The 18054-nt window shown below is 43.8% G+C and overlaps 1 protein-coding gene across 1 annotated transcript in view; it reads left to right on the forward strand.

The window, feature by feature from the left end:
• The window catches only part of LOC311252955 (uncharacterized protein), a 290895-nt gene that overhangs the window by 203484 nt on the left and 69357 nt on the right, over window positions 1–18054 (forward strand). The gene's annotated exons all lie outside the window — the stretch shown is intronic.

Here is an 18054-nt window from a genome sequence, read left to right on the forward strand (position 1 = left end):
ACACGACAGCAGCACGTATGTCCAGACGCTGATGTGTGTCAGCTGGGGCAGCGGGTCGGTGATAAATAAGACACATGAAAACCTTGCGGCTGACGTATAGCTCCCCTGGTAGAGCGGCTCCCTCAGTAAGCAGCATCACCCGCTGATACGAGTTCGAATCTCAGTTTAGGCTGTAACTTTAGTTAATGTGTTTTCTTTTCTCATCATCATTATGATCACGTTTGGCTCCAAGTTTGCGCAAATAAATGAGCATTAATTCTCCGCCGGCCGCGGCACCAGCTTTCCTGCTTGTGTACATAAAATACATTAAATTCTGACACCACAACTGCAGCATACCGAATATCAATAGATGATAACCAGAAAAAAAACGTTCTATTGATCTGATTCACCGGCTTCATGGACGTCGGAACTATTTTCTGAGAGGGGGAGGGGGGCGGGGGAAGCACGCACTTTTATCAATGATTAAGGATTTGATTTGAAGTTATTTTATAATGGCGTGCAGTTATAAGAGAACTAGATGGATGAACACGGCATCTTTATTTTTAAGAAAATGAAACTTTGATCACTAAATCAAGCCATTTAAGGAACATAACAGCATTATTTGTACCCTTGAATGAAAAAAAGAAAAGTCTGCGCTCCTGACTCGGGGCTTTCATGCATATCCAAAAGTGGACCTTCTCTCAGTCTACCCACTGATGAAGGTTTTAAGCCGGGTGGAGACATCGCTTTCACCCATAAGGTCACTGTGAACGTTCATAACGGTCAAATGTGTTAGTCTCTCCTGCGTCATGGTGCGCAGCAGGTTTTCAGCCTGCGCAAGGCTGAGAAAGAGCGCTCGGATGCCGCGACAGATATTGGCAGGGCCAGACAGCTTAATGAGCTTCTCCACCTCTCTCGTGGAAAGGGGGTCAGCTCCGAGGAGCCCACATCCACTCGTTTCCCCTGAGCCGCCTCAAGAACTGCCTGCTCTCGCCCTGCAGCTATGCGGAGTCCTTCCTGATCAAAACGCCGCTCCGCCTCGGAGCGCACCAGGTCCATATGCACATCCTGGATGGTGCTTACTTCTCGTATCTTCCCGTGGGTAGGGAGGCTGATGGGGTGCGTGAGTTCCGACGTCTATGACCGGCTTTCTTTCTTTCAGTTGTGGTGTCAGAATTTAACACAAATATTTGTGCTTTCTATTCCTTATATTTTCTACAACAGGCTTATAGAAAGAAGAACGACGCCACGTCATGTCAGACAGTTTTCTTTAGCTTTATTAAAATACATAATCAGCAGCTTCACAGTAGTCGGATATACAGAAGGTTATTTAAAGCGGAGTGAGTCCCTGAAGCAGTCTCCCTGCAGGAGGAGATCCCTTGGCCAAGTGATCAATGTATTTGTTGCAGACCTCTTTGCTGTCCTCAGCGCGCGGGGGTGGGGGTGCTGGCGTAGCAAGCTTTTCAAAAGTGTGGGGGATGGATGTGGTCTTTCCAGTTAAGCAAACTTGTTCCAGATGCCTTAACATTTGCATTCCCCCATACTGAGGAATGTGCGTAGGGGACGAGAAGTAAGCACCATCCAGGATGTGTCCATCCTGCATTCGGAGGTGGAGAAGCTCATTAAGCTGTGTCTGGCCCTGCCAATGGCCGCGTTTCCCAGATTCGTTAAGAAGCTCTTAAGTGCTAAGATCTTCTTAGGAGCGCTCTTAAGAACGCTGCGAAAGAAGGATGTGTTTCCCAGAGTCGCTCTTAGCTTAAGAAGATCTTTCACTAAGAAGGAAATGTAAGATCGAGCTGACCCACTCTTAACAGCCTTCTTAGCGACCACATGCTCAGTGATCAAGCCGCGTCAGGGAAATTTATATCCTCCACTTTTCGAAATAATAAAACAATGCTCAATGTTGAAATGCGCTCATAGCTGCGGACCACTGGCGCAAGAAACACAGGTTAATAGAAGGAAGAAAAAAAACTTCTATTGAATTACACGTTTAAGTTTTCCACACACATCTGCATATAATAGTTTATAGTACTACACATAAAAAAACAACAACCCTGTGGCATTTCACAGATATCAAGGAAACAGATGTATTAAACTCAGCTGAACCTCATCCAGAGAGGCTTCACCTGCTACTCTATATAAATGCGTTGCCAAAGTCTGCGCGTGTGAGAAACCATGGCTGCAATACAGCACATTCTCGCTGCGAACCAACAGCGTCGCCGTGCGCGAAGCCAGACGGTTTTACATAAATGCATACGTGCGTCAGCACTTCTCCCCACTGGACGCGCTGTCAGACCGGGCTGTCCAGGCAAAGTACCGGCTGCCCCGTGCGGAGATCCAACGGCTGATCACTCTGGTGTCTCCACACATCCAGAGAGCAACCCGCTGCAATTTTGCCCTCAGCCCGGAGGTGCAGCTCCTGGCTGCGCTGCGTTTTTACGCAGTGGGGAGCTTCCTGGAGTTTCATTTTCTTAAAAATAAAGATGCCGTGTTCATCCATCTAGTTCTCTTATAACTGCACGCCATTATAAAATAACTTCAAATCAAATCCTTAATCATTGATAAAAGTGCGTGCTTCCCCCGCCCCCCCTCTCAGAAAATAGTTCCGACGTCCATGAAGCCGGTGAATCAGATCAATAGAACGTTTTTTGTTTTTTTTCTGGTTATCATCTATTGATATTCGGTACGCTACAGTTGTGGTGTCAGAATTTAATGTATTTTATGTACACAAGCAGGAAAGCTGCTGATTTGATAATCTGATCTGATAATGCTCATTTGCTCATTTATTTGCTCAAACTTGGAGCCAAACGTGATCATAATGATGATGAGAAAAGAAAACACATTAACTAAGGGTAGTGCCTTTACAGAGATTCGAACTCATACTAGCAGAAGATTCTGCTTACTGAGGGAGCTGCTCTACCAGGGGAGCTATACATCAGTCATAACACACATCAGCGTCTGGACATACCTGCTGCTGTCGTGTCTTCAACCTAAAAGCTGATCTTTATACATTTTTTCGTTGAGTAAAAATCCTCTCTGAATTATGGAGCTGGTAAGAATCATTTCTTAAATGCTTGTATGGACGTAGAAACTTCTGTAAGCTGTGCGTAATTGTTTCTGCCTCCGCTTATTAGCCGTGGCTGCAGCGAGCGAGCAAAATCACAACCTCAGACGTCTTTAGGGTATCAGATATTTTTATTGGCTATTCTTATATTTAAGCAACATCCAGTCAGGCCGTGATATAGGCTCACGGGGGCGGACTGGGACAATAATTCAGGTCGGCAATTTTACCAGTAAACAAATGTTCCTTAAAAAACGACTAATGTAGTTTAGCTCTACTGTAAAACAAAGAAAGCACAAGTGTTTATCCAAGGTCACCCAGATAATTGAGTTGTCCCACCGCTGTGAAACAATCAGTCTGAATCAATCTGATACGGTTTAGCAGTCCCCCTCTCCATTCACTCTACCTGTAGCCTAAAACAGCGCCACTCTCCATTGCAGCTACATTGTGGTCAAATGTGGAATTGTCCCAAAATCGTTTGAGCTGCAGTTCAGTACTATGCTTCCACCTAGTGGCTACAGTTGTCACTGACATTTCACGCGTTGCGTGAATCTCGCTCCCCGCGAGTGAAATGGCCACTTTGAAGTAGTACCTACTGTAATTAGCTTCATATAAATCATCAGTGTTTTGTGTTGAAGTGACCCCAAGATATTTCATTGTTGTTGCTCTCCAGTTCAGATTGTGTTTTTGTTGTATGATTTTGGATGGGGAGTAGTTGAATGTTAGGATCTGTGTTTTGGTCAATTTAAGCTTGTATCCAGAACAAAAGCCAAACATCTCTGGTTGGTTGATTAGTATGGGGATGCATGTGTCTGGGTCCTCTAAAAAACAGACCACATCATCAGCAAAAAGTCCAATGGTGTGTTCCTCTCCCCCGACCTCTACTCCTTTAAGATCTCAGGGGCTCTATGAAGACTGCAAACAAGGTTGGAGAGAGACAGCAGCCCTGTCTAGTAGATGGTCCTGAAGCTGTGCTCTCAGTCAGACTGCCGTTTATTCTTGTCCTTGCGGTCGGGTTTTGGTAAAGTGTTTTAATACGTCTGACAGCTTTGTCATTAAGTGCGAGTTTTTCAAGTACCTGATATAGAAAAGTCCAACTTACGCTATCAGAAGCCTTTTCTGCATTGAGGCTTATTAAGGCTGCACAGTTCTTCTTTTTTAGAATATGGTTAATAACATGTAGAGTTCTCCTCATGTTGTCTTGGGCTTGTTGTCCCTTAATAAAGCAGCAGAAACACAGCGAGAACAAAAAGCTGACTGTGCAGGTGAGATCCAGAAAAGCCCTGGAAGCTTCAAACAGGAATCTGACCTCAAAAGTTCTGACGTCCAAATCCAAAAGTCCTGTAATATACAAACATAAGCACAAGCTGACATTGGATCAGACAGCAAGCGTAAGGTCGCCCACAGGAAACAGCAGCAACATCCAATAACATAAAGATGAAGTCATGAATCCAAAAAGAGGTTTGTGTGTGTCCTCACATGTTGTCGTCCTCTTTCACACACACCAACATCCTGTGGCTCTCAGTGTGTGAGGAGAGTGGCAGAGGTGAAGAGGTTCAGGAGAACAGGGAGAAGCAGGCCTGATGGACATATTGTGTTTCTGTGTATGAGTCATGTCATGTCCATGTCTGCATGCTGAAAGAGGATGTGCTGCTCTGACCCCCCTCCTCCTTTCAGGGTGGAGCCTGCTGGAGTCCGATGGTTGACACCAGGTCTGAGGAAGTGTGAGTGTGTTTTTACTTTGATTCAGCTTCACACTGTGACATCACTCAGTCACATCTGTGATGTCATCACCACACTGATGATACATTAATAACTGCAGCTGTGTTGTGTCTTTTTCTCTCCATCAGATTCCTGTGAGCTCACAGTCGACACAAACACAGTCAGCAGACGCATCAAACTGTCTGACAACAACAGGAAGATGACACTTGTGGAGGAGGATCAGTCATATCCTGATCATCCAGAGAGGTTTGAGACCTGGTATCCTCAGCTGCTGTGTAGAACTGGTCTGACTGGTCGCTGTTACTGGGAGGTCGAGTGGAGAGGAGATGTTTCTATATCAGTGAGTTACAGAAGAATCAGAAGGAGAGGAGGCAGAGAAGACTGTGTGTTTGGACTGAATGATCAGTCCTGGAGTCTGATGTGCTTTGATGGTCGTTACTCTGTCAGACACAATAACAGACAAACACACATCTCCTCCTCGTCCTCCTCCTCCTCCTCCTCCTCCTCCTCCTCTGGTAGAGTAGCAGTGTATGTGGACTGTCCTGCTGGCACTCTGTCCTTCTACAGAGTCTCCTCTGACTCACTGATCCACCTCCACACCTTCAGCACCACATTCACTGAACCTCTTTATCCTGGATTTGGGTTCTACTGGTCCAGTTCTGGTTCCTCAGTGTGTCTGTGTGGTGTTTAGTCTGCAGAGTCTCCTCCTGTCACAGAAACATTGTCAGTGCTGAACAGTTGAGTCTGTACAGGATCACAGTCACATCAATCTTTCAGCTTCTTGTAATAAATTCATCAGTGAACTTTGTACAAAATGATTCAAACTGATTGTAAAGATTGATGGTTTCCTCGTCATCAATGATTCTGTTCTGCACATTAAAACTGAGACATCGCTTCACTTTGTTCTGCACTTGTTGTATTTGACAGTCGTCAGCATGAAGCTGGTGACTCACAGAAGGACTTTAACAGGCAGCCGCTGTAAAGACTTTAAAACAGGCGTAACGTGCGTCTCCTTCTGGTCTGAGTCAGCAGTCGTGCAGCAGGATGTTGAATTAGCTGCTTTCATCATGTTTCTGTGAGTGTCACGTGTTAGCTAGCTACAGGCTGCAGCTAATGTTAGCTAGCTACACACTGAATGTTAGCTAGCTACATACTGTAAACTAGGTGTAGAGCAGAGGCACTGTTAGCTAGGTGTAGAGTGGCAACATTGTTAGCTAGGTGTAGAGCAGAGGCACTGTTAGCTAGGTGTAGCGCAGAGGCACTGTTAGCTAGGTGTAGAGTGGCAACATTGTTAGCTAGGTGTAGAGTAGAGAAACTGTTAGCTAGGTGTAGAGTGGCAACATTGTTAGCTAGGTGTAGAGCAGAAGCACTGTTAGCTAGGTGTAGAGTGGCAACATTGTTAGCTAGGTGTGGAGTAGAGAAACGGTTAGCTAGGTGTAGAGCAGAGGCACTGTTAGCTAGGTGTGGAGTAGAGAAACTGTTAGCTAGGTGAAGCGCAGAGGCACTGTTAGCTAGGTGTAGAGTGGCAACATTGTTAGCTAGGTGTAGAGTAGAGAAACTGTTAGCTAGGTGTAGAGTGGCAACATTGTTAGCTAGGTGTAGAGCAGAAGCACTGTTAGCTAGGTGTAGAGTGGCAACATTGCTAGCTAGGTGTAGAGTAGAGAAACTGTTAGCTAGGTGTAGAGTGGCAACATTGTTAGCTAGGTGTAGAGTAGAGAAACTGTTAGCTAGGTGTAGAGCAGAAGCACTGTTAGCTAGGTGTAGAGTAGAAACACTGTTAGCTAGGTGTAGCGCAGAGGCACTGTTAGGTAGGTGAAGAGTGGCAACATTGTTAGCTATGTGTAGAGTAGAGAAAATGTTAGCTAGGTGTAGAGCAGAGGCACTGTTAGCTAGGTGTAGCGCAGAGGCACTGTTAGCTAGGTGTAGAGTGGCAACATTGTTAGCTAGGTGTAGAGTAGAGAAACTGTTAGCTAGGTGTAGAGTGGCAACATTGTTAGCTAGGTGTAGAGTAGAGAAACTGTTAGCTAGGTGTAGAGCAGAGGCACTGTTAGCTAGGTGTGGAGTAGAGAAACTGTTAGCTAGGTGAAGCGCAGAGGCACTGTTAGCTAAGTGTAGAGTGGCAACACTGTTAGCTAGGTGTAAATCAGAGGCACTGTTAGCTAGGTGAAGAGTGGCAACATTGTTAGCTAGGTGTAGAGTGGCAACATTGTTAGCTAGGTGTGGAGTAGAGAAACTGTTAGCTAGGTGTAGAGCAGAGGCACTGTTAGCTAGGTGTAGAGTGGCAACATTGTTAGCTAGGTGTGGAGTAGAGAAACGGTTAGCTAGGTCTAGAGCAGAGGCACTGTTAGCTAGGTGTAGCGCAGAGGCACTGTTAGCTAGGTGTAGAGCAGAGGCACTGTTAGCTAGGTGTAGAGCAGAGGCACTGTTAGCTAGGTGTGGAGTAGAGAAACGGTTAGCTAGGTGTAGAGCAGAGGCACTGTTAGCTAGGTGTGGAGTAGAGAAACTGTTAGCTAGGTGTAGCGCAGAGGCACTGTTAGCTAGATGTAGTGTTGCAACATTGTTAGCTAGGTGTAGAGTAGAGAAACTGTTAGCTAGGTGTAGAGCAGAGGCACTGTTAGCTAGGTGTAGAGTGGCAACATTGTTAGCTAGGTGTGGAGTAGAGAAACTGTTAGCTAGGTGTAGAGCAGAGGCACTGTTAGCTAGGTGTAGCGCAGAGGCACTGTTAGCTAGGTGTAGAGTGGCAACACTGTTAGCTAGGTGTAAATCAGAGGCACTGTTAGCTAGGTGAAGAGTGGCAACATTGCTAGCTAGGTGTAGAGTAGAGAAACTGCTAGCTAGGTGTAGAGCAGAAGCACTGTTAGCTAGGTGTAGAGTAGAAACACTGTTAGCTAGGTGTAAATCAGAGGCACTGTTAGCTAGGTGAAGAGTGGCAACATTGTTAGCTAGGTGTGGAGTAGAGAAACTGTTAACTAGGTGTAGCGCAGAGGCACTGTTAGCTAGGTGTAGTGTGGCAACATTGTTAGCTAGGTGTAGAGTAGAGAAACTGTTAGCTAGGTGTAGAGCAGAGGCACTGTTAGCTAGGTGTTGCGCAGACGCACTGTTAGCTATGTGTAGAGTGGCAACATTGTTAGCTAGGTGTAGAGTACAGAAACTGTTAGCTAGGTGTAGAGCAGAAGCACTGTTAGCTAGGTGTAGAGTAGAAACACTGTTAGCTAGGTGTAAATCAGAGGCACTGTTAGCTAGGTGAAGAGTGGCAACATTGTTAGCTAGGTGTAGAGTGGCAACATTGTTAGCTAGGTGTAGAGTAGAGAATCTGTTAGCTAGGTGTAGAGCAGAGGCACTGTTAGCTAGGTGTAGCGCAGAGGCACTGTTAGCTAGGTGTAGAGTAGAAACACTGTTAGCTAGGTGTAGCGCAGAGGCACTGTTAGCTAGGTGTAGAGTGGCAACAATGTTAGCTAGGTGTAGAGTAGAGAAACTGTTAGCTAGGTGTAGAGCAGAGGCACTGTTAGCTAGGTGTAGAGCAGTGTATGATCCTGACTAAGACCTTCAAACAAAACTTCAGACATGTGAACAGACAAATGTACTTTGGAGAAGAGCATAAGGATATGAATATGGTTGAATATGTTAGGGCGTTCAGCAGAACAAGCAGTCACATTAAAGACAGATCATTTTTAAAAAGAAAAAAAATCAACCCTGCTGAACCATTATTTTTACTTAGTAAATTATAAGTCTTTAGTCTGATCAGTGTAATGACAAACAGCTCAAATATCTTGGAACCTGACCACAGAGCGATCCATATAAGCATCCAGTTTAGTGCGTCTGATACAATCCGTAGATCTGCTACTGGAAATGAAACAGTTCCCTGTTAAAGCAGGAAAAGCTTCAGACTGACATGATTTATTTAATCACTCGTTTTTACAACGAGGCTAAAAGGGAAAAATCCTACAACACTAACTGGGAACTACTTAAGTTTGAGTCAGGAAAAGTCTTCAGACAGTAAACAGGAGCATTTATTGCCAAAGCTAAAAGAGCAGAAGAGAAAGTCACAAGTAAAACGTCTTCTTCTTATCAGAGACCCCCGGTGAAGCTTCAGAGGAGGACGAGCTGCTTCTATCGGACCTCCAGAACAAATCAGACGAGTTGTATGGACAAAAAGCAGAGGAGCCTTTGTCAGGTCCAGGAAGAGATGGCTGGAGGAGGGGAGCAAAGTCCTGCCGACTGTTTCCCTCCTGAAAAATACCGATCCAAAACCAATCCCATCCATAATTTAAATATTAATGGGCTCGTTACTGATGACGAGAAATCAATTGCAGACTTCTGTTCGAGATTTTATAGCAGTTTATACAGCTGACAATCTAATGAAGAAGCCACCAGTCAGTGTGTAAACTCAGTAAATCAGGTGAGAAAGATTGATCTGGCAGGTACAGATCAGTGTGACGCCCTCTTACAGTGGCAGAGGTCACTGATTCCATCGCTCTGCTCAGAAACAATAAATCTCCGGCACTGACGGTTTAACTGCAGAGTTTTATAAAGCCTTCTCAGATCAGTCAGCCCGTTTTTACTGCAGGTTTTTACGGAGAGTCTAGAGAACGATGCCCTTCCTCCTGGTCTCACTCAAGGTCTGCTCACATTGATCCCCAAACCTAGAAAAGACGCTTGTTATTGACAGCTGGAGACCCATTTGTCTGCTGAGTAACGATTATAAAATGATGGCGTTAATATTTGCCAGGAGAATTAAAGTAGCTGTTGACACAATGATAGCTGAGACACAGTCGGGCTTTATGAGGAACAGGCACCTCTCTAATAATATCAGACTAGTATCAGATATTCTTGACTACTCTGAGCTGATATCTGAAGATGGCTTCATCCTCTTCTCAGATTTCTATAAGGCCTTTGATGCAACACAACACCGATTTATTTTTCTCTAAAAGACGCCGGTCAGATACCTGTCGCCATTCATGTGATGAAGCAGCTTTCAGAGGCCTCTGGTCTGTCTGAGTATAAATAAATGTGAACTGCACCTTTAAAAGGTTGTAATACACAAACTATTTGCAACATGACGATCAAGGAAGAAGTCACATACTTGGGTGTTCTTGCTGCTAAAGACCAGAAGGCGAGATGTCCTTTAAACGTGTCTCCATCATTAAAAAGTCAACACACAGTGAACGAGTGGCTGCAGAGGGACTCATCTCTAACAGGCAGAGTGTTGCTGCAGGCTGAAGGATATCTGGGCTCACATACGCAGCTCTCTCTTCACACCTGGACACGGACATTTGGAAAGACGTTGACAGGAAGCGTTTTGACTTCATCTGGAAAAATCCTGCACATTAGATCAAAACAAGTGTCGTTGTGAGTAATTATGAATCCGTCGGGCTCAACTTTCTGGACTTTAACACACTGAACAAGACTTTTAAGACACATCGGGCTCAGCGCGTTGTAAAACACCCTGCTGTCTCAGTGTGGACTTTTATTCCCCACTATATATTCTCTGCTTTGCTGCTCTGAGCTTTGTTTTGAACTGTAATCGCAATGTGGACAAACTCCCTGTGAGACTGTCCACTTTCCATAAGCAGCTCCTTTTAGCACGGCCTCTCATTTATCAGCACAGTTTCTCAGCTCACAGGTTTCTGATCTGGAATAACAGATATTCTGCATAAAAACAAGTGGCTCTTTTCTGAGAGTCGGGTCCAGAACCAGGTTTAAATTCAGCAGTAAAAACCTGATTTTGTAGCTTTTCTCCATGAAGTTGTACATTATATGAATCTAATTTCTGGCTCCAGCGACAGAAAGGCAGTTAAACTGTCACCATATGCTCTTTCTCTGCCACTATATAACTTATAAGCTTCTGGCAACATGTTGTTTCTCCTGTTTATATGTGACTTGTTCCTTCATTATCACATGCACATGTTTCTATAAGTCACATCTGAATTATAAACCCCTTTTTGCAATGAAGCTGACGGACCAATCAGAGGCCGGTAAAGTCAGCTGTGAGATGATGTCACAGAAGCTGCTGTGTGACTATTATTCCTGTTTCCTTGGAGGAGACGAGCTCCATTAAAGATCCACTGTTGGACTGTCGGCCACCACGTCCGCTGAGAGTCGATAAAACTGCAGAAATTGATAAACTGCTCTAATTTGAATTGTTTTGATATATGGAGGTATAGAAATCCTGACAAGAGTCAGTTTACATGGCAAACAACAGACTTGAGCAAACAGTCAAGAAGAGATGTTTGGTTGATATCTTCAGTTACGGATGTTTATATTGAACCCTCTGTACTTACAGACCATCAGCTGATAAACATCTCAGTTCATCTTAATAACACAACAGATCAGGATCAAAGTGGAAATTAAATAACATCTCTTAGAAGATAAACAGTTTCTAAGCATAAGTTAACTATTAATGAAAGCTGGAGAAAGGCTAAAGCACTGAACTCCTTCGGAGAGCAATGGGAAGTTTTGACGTATCAAATGAGAAGACTAGCAGCCCACAGAGGGGAAGAAATGGCAAAAGACAAGCGCATAATGGAGGATAATATAACAAAAAAGATCATTATGATGTATGAATCAACAAGATGGAGAAAGTGTGACTACATTACAATCACAACTATCAGATCTGTGAAGATGAAGCGAGGGGGCCTTTGTAAGATCTAGAAGAAAATGGACGGAGGAAGGTGAAAAGAACAAAATACTTTTTCAATGTGGAAAAAAGAAATGCAGAAGCCTCCTCAGTAATTACATTAAACATCAGTGGCCAGATTACAGACAACGGCAGAGAAATATCTCACTTTGTCAATAACTTCTGTGAAAACCTGTTCAAGAAAAAAGTGAATTCATGTGAGTCGCTCTCATGTTTCAGGTCTATAGACGGGGATGTAAAACGAACAGACGAAGAACAGGAAAGTGTGTGATCAGGATGTTACTCAAGAAGAAATCAGTGTTTGTATTTCTAAGTTAAAGGATGATGAGTCTCCTGGGAACGATGGTTTAACTAGTGAGTTTTATAAAATCTTCAAAGAAGAGATTTCAGTTCATGTTTATCAGGAAGCTTTGTCTGTGGGAAGACTGCCGCCATCAGTCTCAAGGCCTCATTACACTGATCCCCAAACCTGGGAAAGACCCAGTGTGTGTTGAAGACTGGAGGCCAATTACTTTAATTAATAATGATGTTAAGTTATTATCACTTATTTTTGCTCAAAGGCTCAAACACAGTTTTTAACATAAACTGGATGAAGAGATGTCTGCAGGGAGAAAGTAAATGATGGTACATTAAACCAGAACTTATTTTCCAGAAGATCGGGGGATTGAATTTCTTTTAAACTGTTATTACAGTGTTGATAAACTTCCTGTCAATCTGGCAAGTTTTCACAAACAAGCTTTACTTTCTTGGATGTTTTTCAAGAGACGGTTTGACCGAAATATCTTGTTTGTGACGCAGTTATTGAATGAAAATGGACATTTGTACAACTACACTGAGTTTTTAAAAAAGTATGCAACTCCTATCACACCTGAAGAATTGGCCATAATATTCGACGCTACAAGGATGAAATTTTGATTTCAGAGGTGGGGACACAAGTTCTTCTAGTTTTCTATCGCTACTTTTAGGTTCACTGTTCCCTTTTTTGGTTTGAATGGTTGTAAAGCATGTAGCAAAACATTACCACCCAATTCTGTGTTTCACCTTGTTAGTCAGCTTCACTCCAACTCAGTAGCACAAATTTCACACTTATTTTTGGGATATATGGTAAACAGACGTTATTTCTGCTCCTCCATCTTGTGCTCCTTTACATCCACACATCCCTGCCTGCTGCTGATCCAGCGAAGATAAACATAACAAAAGGTGGAATATCTATGAGCAACTTATACTTTAATTAATTACAATAATGACAACAAATATTGCCAAATAAGCTAGTTTATGTCACTCCCTCCCTACTGTGAGTTCCTGACCCAGCTCATGAACTCTCTGCTTAGTCGCTACTGCTTCTTACCAGTGAAATAATACATTCACACATTTACACAGACTTTTCAGTTCAGCGGCCTCAATATAAAACTGTACCTGGCCAGTTTGCTTCTTTCATCTGACAAAATATAAGATGCATGGTGTTTGAACTGTGAAAGCTCTGATACAGATCATCACCCCGACACTTGTCACAATGCTTAATCTCATGACTAACATGTTTATTCTTTCAACCTCACCTGAGTCTCCAGCTTCTCCTCCTCTACCTCCTCCAGCTTCTCCTCCTCTACCTCCTCCAGCCTCCTCCTCTACCTCCTCCAGCTTCTCCTCCATCTCCTCCAGCTTCTCCTCCTACATCTCCTCCAGTCTCTCCTCCTCTACCTCCTCCAGCTTCTCCTCCATCTCCTCCAGCTTCTCCTCCTCTACCTCCTCCAGCTTCTCCTCCTCCATTTCCTCCAGCTTCTCCTCCTACATCTCCTCCAGCCTCTCCTCCTCTACCTCCTCCAGCTTCTCCTCCATCTCCTCCAGCTTCTCCTCCTACATCTCCTCCAGCCTCTCCTCCTCTACCTCCTCCAGCTTCTCCTACATCTCCTCCAGCCTCTCCTCCTCTACCTCCTCCAGCTTCTCCTACATCTCCTCCAGCTTCTCCTCCTACATCTCCTCCAGCCTCTCCTCCTCTACCTCCTCCAGCTTCTCCTCCTCCATCTCCTCCAGCTTCTCCTCCATCTCCTCCAGCTTCTCCTCCTCTACCTCCTCCAGCCTCTTCTTCATCTCCTCCTTAGTTTCACAATAATCATGAGTTTGGATATAAAATCTCATTTGTAATCTGAGGTTTCATTGAGTTTTTCTCTAAATCTTTCATTGTTGGTGTTTTTTAAACACTTGCTGCCTTTCAACATAAAAATAATACATGAAAATAAGTTTCTCTCTTTGGTATTAAATATAAGCTTTTTAAAATCTTTGCATTGTTGAGGCTCTACAGTTGTAATAATAACAATAATAATAATAATAATAATTCATTTGATTCATCAGCACTTTCAGTACAACTCAAAGACACTGAGACACTGAGAGCTGTGTAATTGATGAGGAGGACCTTGAAGTGGACATGCTGCTTTATTGGGAGCCAGTTGCAGGATGGTGGAACTGACACTGTGACTTCTAAAGAAGTCTCTTATGTCCACTTTTCTTTTTTTAGACATCCTGGCTGCGCCTAATTACCAAACACACACACACACACACACACGCACGCACGCACACGGACACCGACTCAAACGTTCATGTGAATGAAGCCTCTGGTGTTACAATCCTTCCAGCTGACGTGACCCAGCAGAACAAACGCCCAACTCACCGCGGCAGATTAATAAGGTTCCTGGGCAGCGAGCAGACCGGTGTGCAGGCGAGGTGGAGAAGAGAAGAAGAAGAAGGAGCGGCAGAGCTTAAACTAAAAAAAAGATATAATTCTCACTTATGGTGAGAAAACTGAAGGGAAAGGAATTGTTTTTGTTCAATCTGTTTATTTTACAAGGACAATATTACATCCATAAATGCAAATGGTCATCAACAAAACACATTTTAATGAATTTAAACCAGAAACCAGATTTTACATGCAGCTGCTAAAAAACACGAAAGACAAAAGCTGTAAGAACCCAGGGTCCGTTTCACAAAGCAGGTTTAGTGGAAACTCTGAGTCTTTAACCCTGAAATGAGGGAAACTCTGAGTTTTCCGTTTCACAAAGGGAGGTAACTCAAACCAGAGAGAGAGGGGAAACTCCAGCCTGTTTCACAGAGAGAGGTCACTTAAGCTCTCGGTCAGTTACCATGGTAACATGCTCTATGAACCTCACCTGGTCGGGACCAGGTTTTTCTCAACAAACCTCCAGTTTCTCTCTGTCTCCGCCTCTTTCAGCCACACGGGATTTGATTTCCTCATTCATTCAGTCAGCAGGCGAGTTTTGGCGTAATATAGTTCTGCAGTCTGTTTTTTGAGAAAATCATTGCAAAAATCAGTCAGTAGGCGACATTAGAAGTTATATTAGGTGGCGACTGTTTTCACTACATGTCCTTTTGATAATGATCCGTGGATGAAGGTGCAGCATTACTGCGCAGAGGATGGAGATGATCATCAGACCGCGCATAGATGTTCTTGCATTTCCAGACAATTATATTTTTGAGCGGTACCGTTTCACGTCACAGTCCATCATTTACATACACAACCTGATCCGTCCTTACATTCCCAACATTACCAACCGAAGTCCTGCTCTCACATCCAGCAGATGTTGTGTGTTGCGCTGCGGTTTTTTGCAAATGGGAGTTTTTTATACAACGTCGGAGATGCAGAGCACTTTACAAAAGTAAAGAAAAGTCATGAAAGGGAAATACATATTTTTATGAATAGGCTTAAAATACATATATAGGTCTAGGCATATTACATTTTATAAAAGCACTTGTGTCTTGGGGGTGAGCTCAGAGGATGAGCTCAGCCACTGGCCTTCCTAAACTCTGGCTCAGGCCCAGCTGCTCCTCTGTTAGAGGTGCGGTGCTGGGCCACCAGCAGCATCTGCTTTCTTTCTGTTGGCTGAGTAAGTCTGTGTTAGTTTAAACAGGCTTAATTATTCAGCAGAACATGATATAGATGAGAAGACATGTATGTGTGTGAAAACAGCATTATGTTGGAGATAAAACAACTACAGTCAAACAGCCACTTATTATTCACTTTACAATGTAAAACAAGATTAAATGAGGTCCCCCGTGAGATTATGCTGAGGTCTCACCTGTTTGAACAATGTTTTTATGTTTCATCTCAAGCTGCTTTCACTTCCTTCTAAAAACGTGCTCAAACTCACCGTATGAGCGCATTAATAAAAAATTTTTAAAAAACGTAGCCCTCCTCTTCTCCGTTGCCATGGTGACTCGTCGAATCGGGGCTCCATTGACGCTGTCTTTTTATACTTGTGGCGCACGCGCTGAACTCCAGGTGAAACTACTCCGAGTTGATCAAACTAACTCAAATCAGCTGTTCTGGAACCGAAAACTCAGAGTTTTCTATCTCAGAGTAGATCAACTCAGAGCCCAGGGCTCCGTTTCACAAAGCAGGTTCAACAAACTCTGAGTCTAACCTTGAACTCTGAGTTGATCTACTCTGAGATAGAAACTCTGAGTTTTCGGTTCCAGAACAGCTGATTTGAGTTAGTTTGATCAACTCGGAGTAGTTTCACCTGGAGTTCAGCGCGTGCGCCACAAGTATAAAAAGACAGCGTCAATGGAGCCCCGATTCGACGAGTCACCATGGCAACGGGGAAGAGGAGGGCTACGTTTTTTTTATTAATGCGCTCATACGGTGAGTTTGAGCACGTTTTTAGAAGGAAGTGTAAGCAGCTTAAGATGAAACATAAAAACATTGTTCAAACAGGTGAGACCTCAGCATAATCTCACGGGGGACCTCATTTAATCATGTTTTACATTGTAAAGTAAATATTAAGTGGCTGTTTGACTGTAGTTGTTTTATCCCCAACATAATGCTGTTTTCACACACATAAATGTCTTCTCATCTATATCATGTTCTGTTAAAGAATTAAGCCTATTTAAACTAACACAGACTTCTACTCAGCCAACAGAAAGAAAGCAGATGCCCGTAAAACGGGTGGTGGCCCAGCACCGCCACCTCTAACAGAGGCAGAGGAGCTGGCCCTAAGCCTGGAGGGAGCTCATCCTCTGAGCTCAGCCCCCAAGACACAAGCGCTTTAATAAAATGTAATATGCCTAGACCTATCTATATATTTTAAGCCTATTCATAAAAATATTTATTTCCCTTTCATGACTTTTCTTTACTTTTGTAAAGTGCTCTGCATCTCCGACGTTGTATAAAAAACTCCCATTTGCAAAAAAGCGCAGCGCAACACACAACATCTGCTGGATGTGAGAGCAGGACTTCGGTTGGTAATGTTGGAAATGTAAGGACGGATCAGGTTGTGTATGTAAATGATGGACTGTGACGTGAAACGGTACCGCTCAAAAAGATAATTGTCTGGAAATGCAAGAACATCTATGCGCGGTCTGATGATCATCTCCATCCTCTGCGCAGTAATGCTGCACCTTCATCCACGGATCATTATCAAAAGGACATGTAGTGAAAACAGTCGCCACCTAATATAACTTCTAATGTCGCCTACTGACTGATTTTTGCAATGATTTTCTCAAAAAACAGAAGGCAGAACTATATTACGCCAAAACTCGCTGCTGACTGAATGAATGAGGAAATCAAATACCGTGTGTGGCTGAAAGAGGGCAGAGACAGAGAGAAACTCGAGGTTTGTTGAGGAAAACCTGGTCCCGACCAGGTGAGGTTCATAGAGTATGTTACCATGGTGACTGACCGAGAGCTTAAGTTACCTCTCTCTGTGAAACAGGCTGGAGTTTCCCCTCTCTCTCTGGTTTGAGTTACCTCCCTTTGTGAAACGGAAAACTCAGAGTTTCCCTCATTTCAGGGTTAAAGACTCAGAGTTTTCACTAAACCTGCTTTGTGAAACGGACCCCTGGACTACTACTTATAATAATCATAATAATAATAATAATAATAATAACAATCAAAATCACCACTATATTTATCTCTTATCGGGCTGAGAAGAAAACAATCCAAGTGTGGTCTCCCTTTAAGATGCAGGTGGACCAGGGCCTGACAGGTCCAACAGCGGCACTCGTCCCCCTGAGGGACAGGGAGGTGGTCCTCTGCTGCTGGACCCTCTGACCCGCCGTCTCACAACCATCTGTCCCACCAACAACTCTGTTTGATGCATGTGAACAAATACACTGATATTACACTGAGGAGCTGCGTGTGTGTGTGTGTGTCATCATCCTGATCAATACCTGGTGGGATGAGAGGGGACAAATACCTTAATGAGGGAAATATTGATGACATCACCTGCATCGATCCTCCAGCAGCAGAAATCATGTGTCTGAACATCAACAGGAGGAACAGCTGATCAACGTCATCGATCATTTAAACCTCCTGACTCGTTTCCTTTGGGCACTTTATAACGACCAACGTATTGTTACAGTGACGTCACTGCGTCCATGGATATGTTTGTGCCCCCCCCCAGCTGTTTCCGGTTTAAGTTAACTTTCACTTTCACTGCTCCTCGTGTCGCAGCAGCTTCTTCTCTCCCTCTAAAGGTAATTTAACGGACATTTGAGATGTTTCACACTTTAATGACTCTGCGCATCTTGTCTCTCTTCACTTTTGTCCGCTTGTTGCGCTAAAAACAGCAGAAATCCTCGTTCAGACTGAACAAACTTCATAAAGTCACCTCAGAGGGAACCGCTCACAGCGGCTCTCCGCCAT

Source organism: Pagrus pagrus (genome assembly GCF_965226575.1).
Source record: "Pagrus pagrus genome assembly, chromosome: 24".
NCBI lineage: Eukaryota > Metazoa > Chordata > Actinopteri > Spariformes > Sparidae > Pagrus > Pagrus pagrus.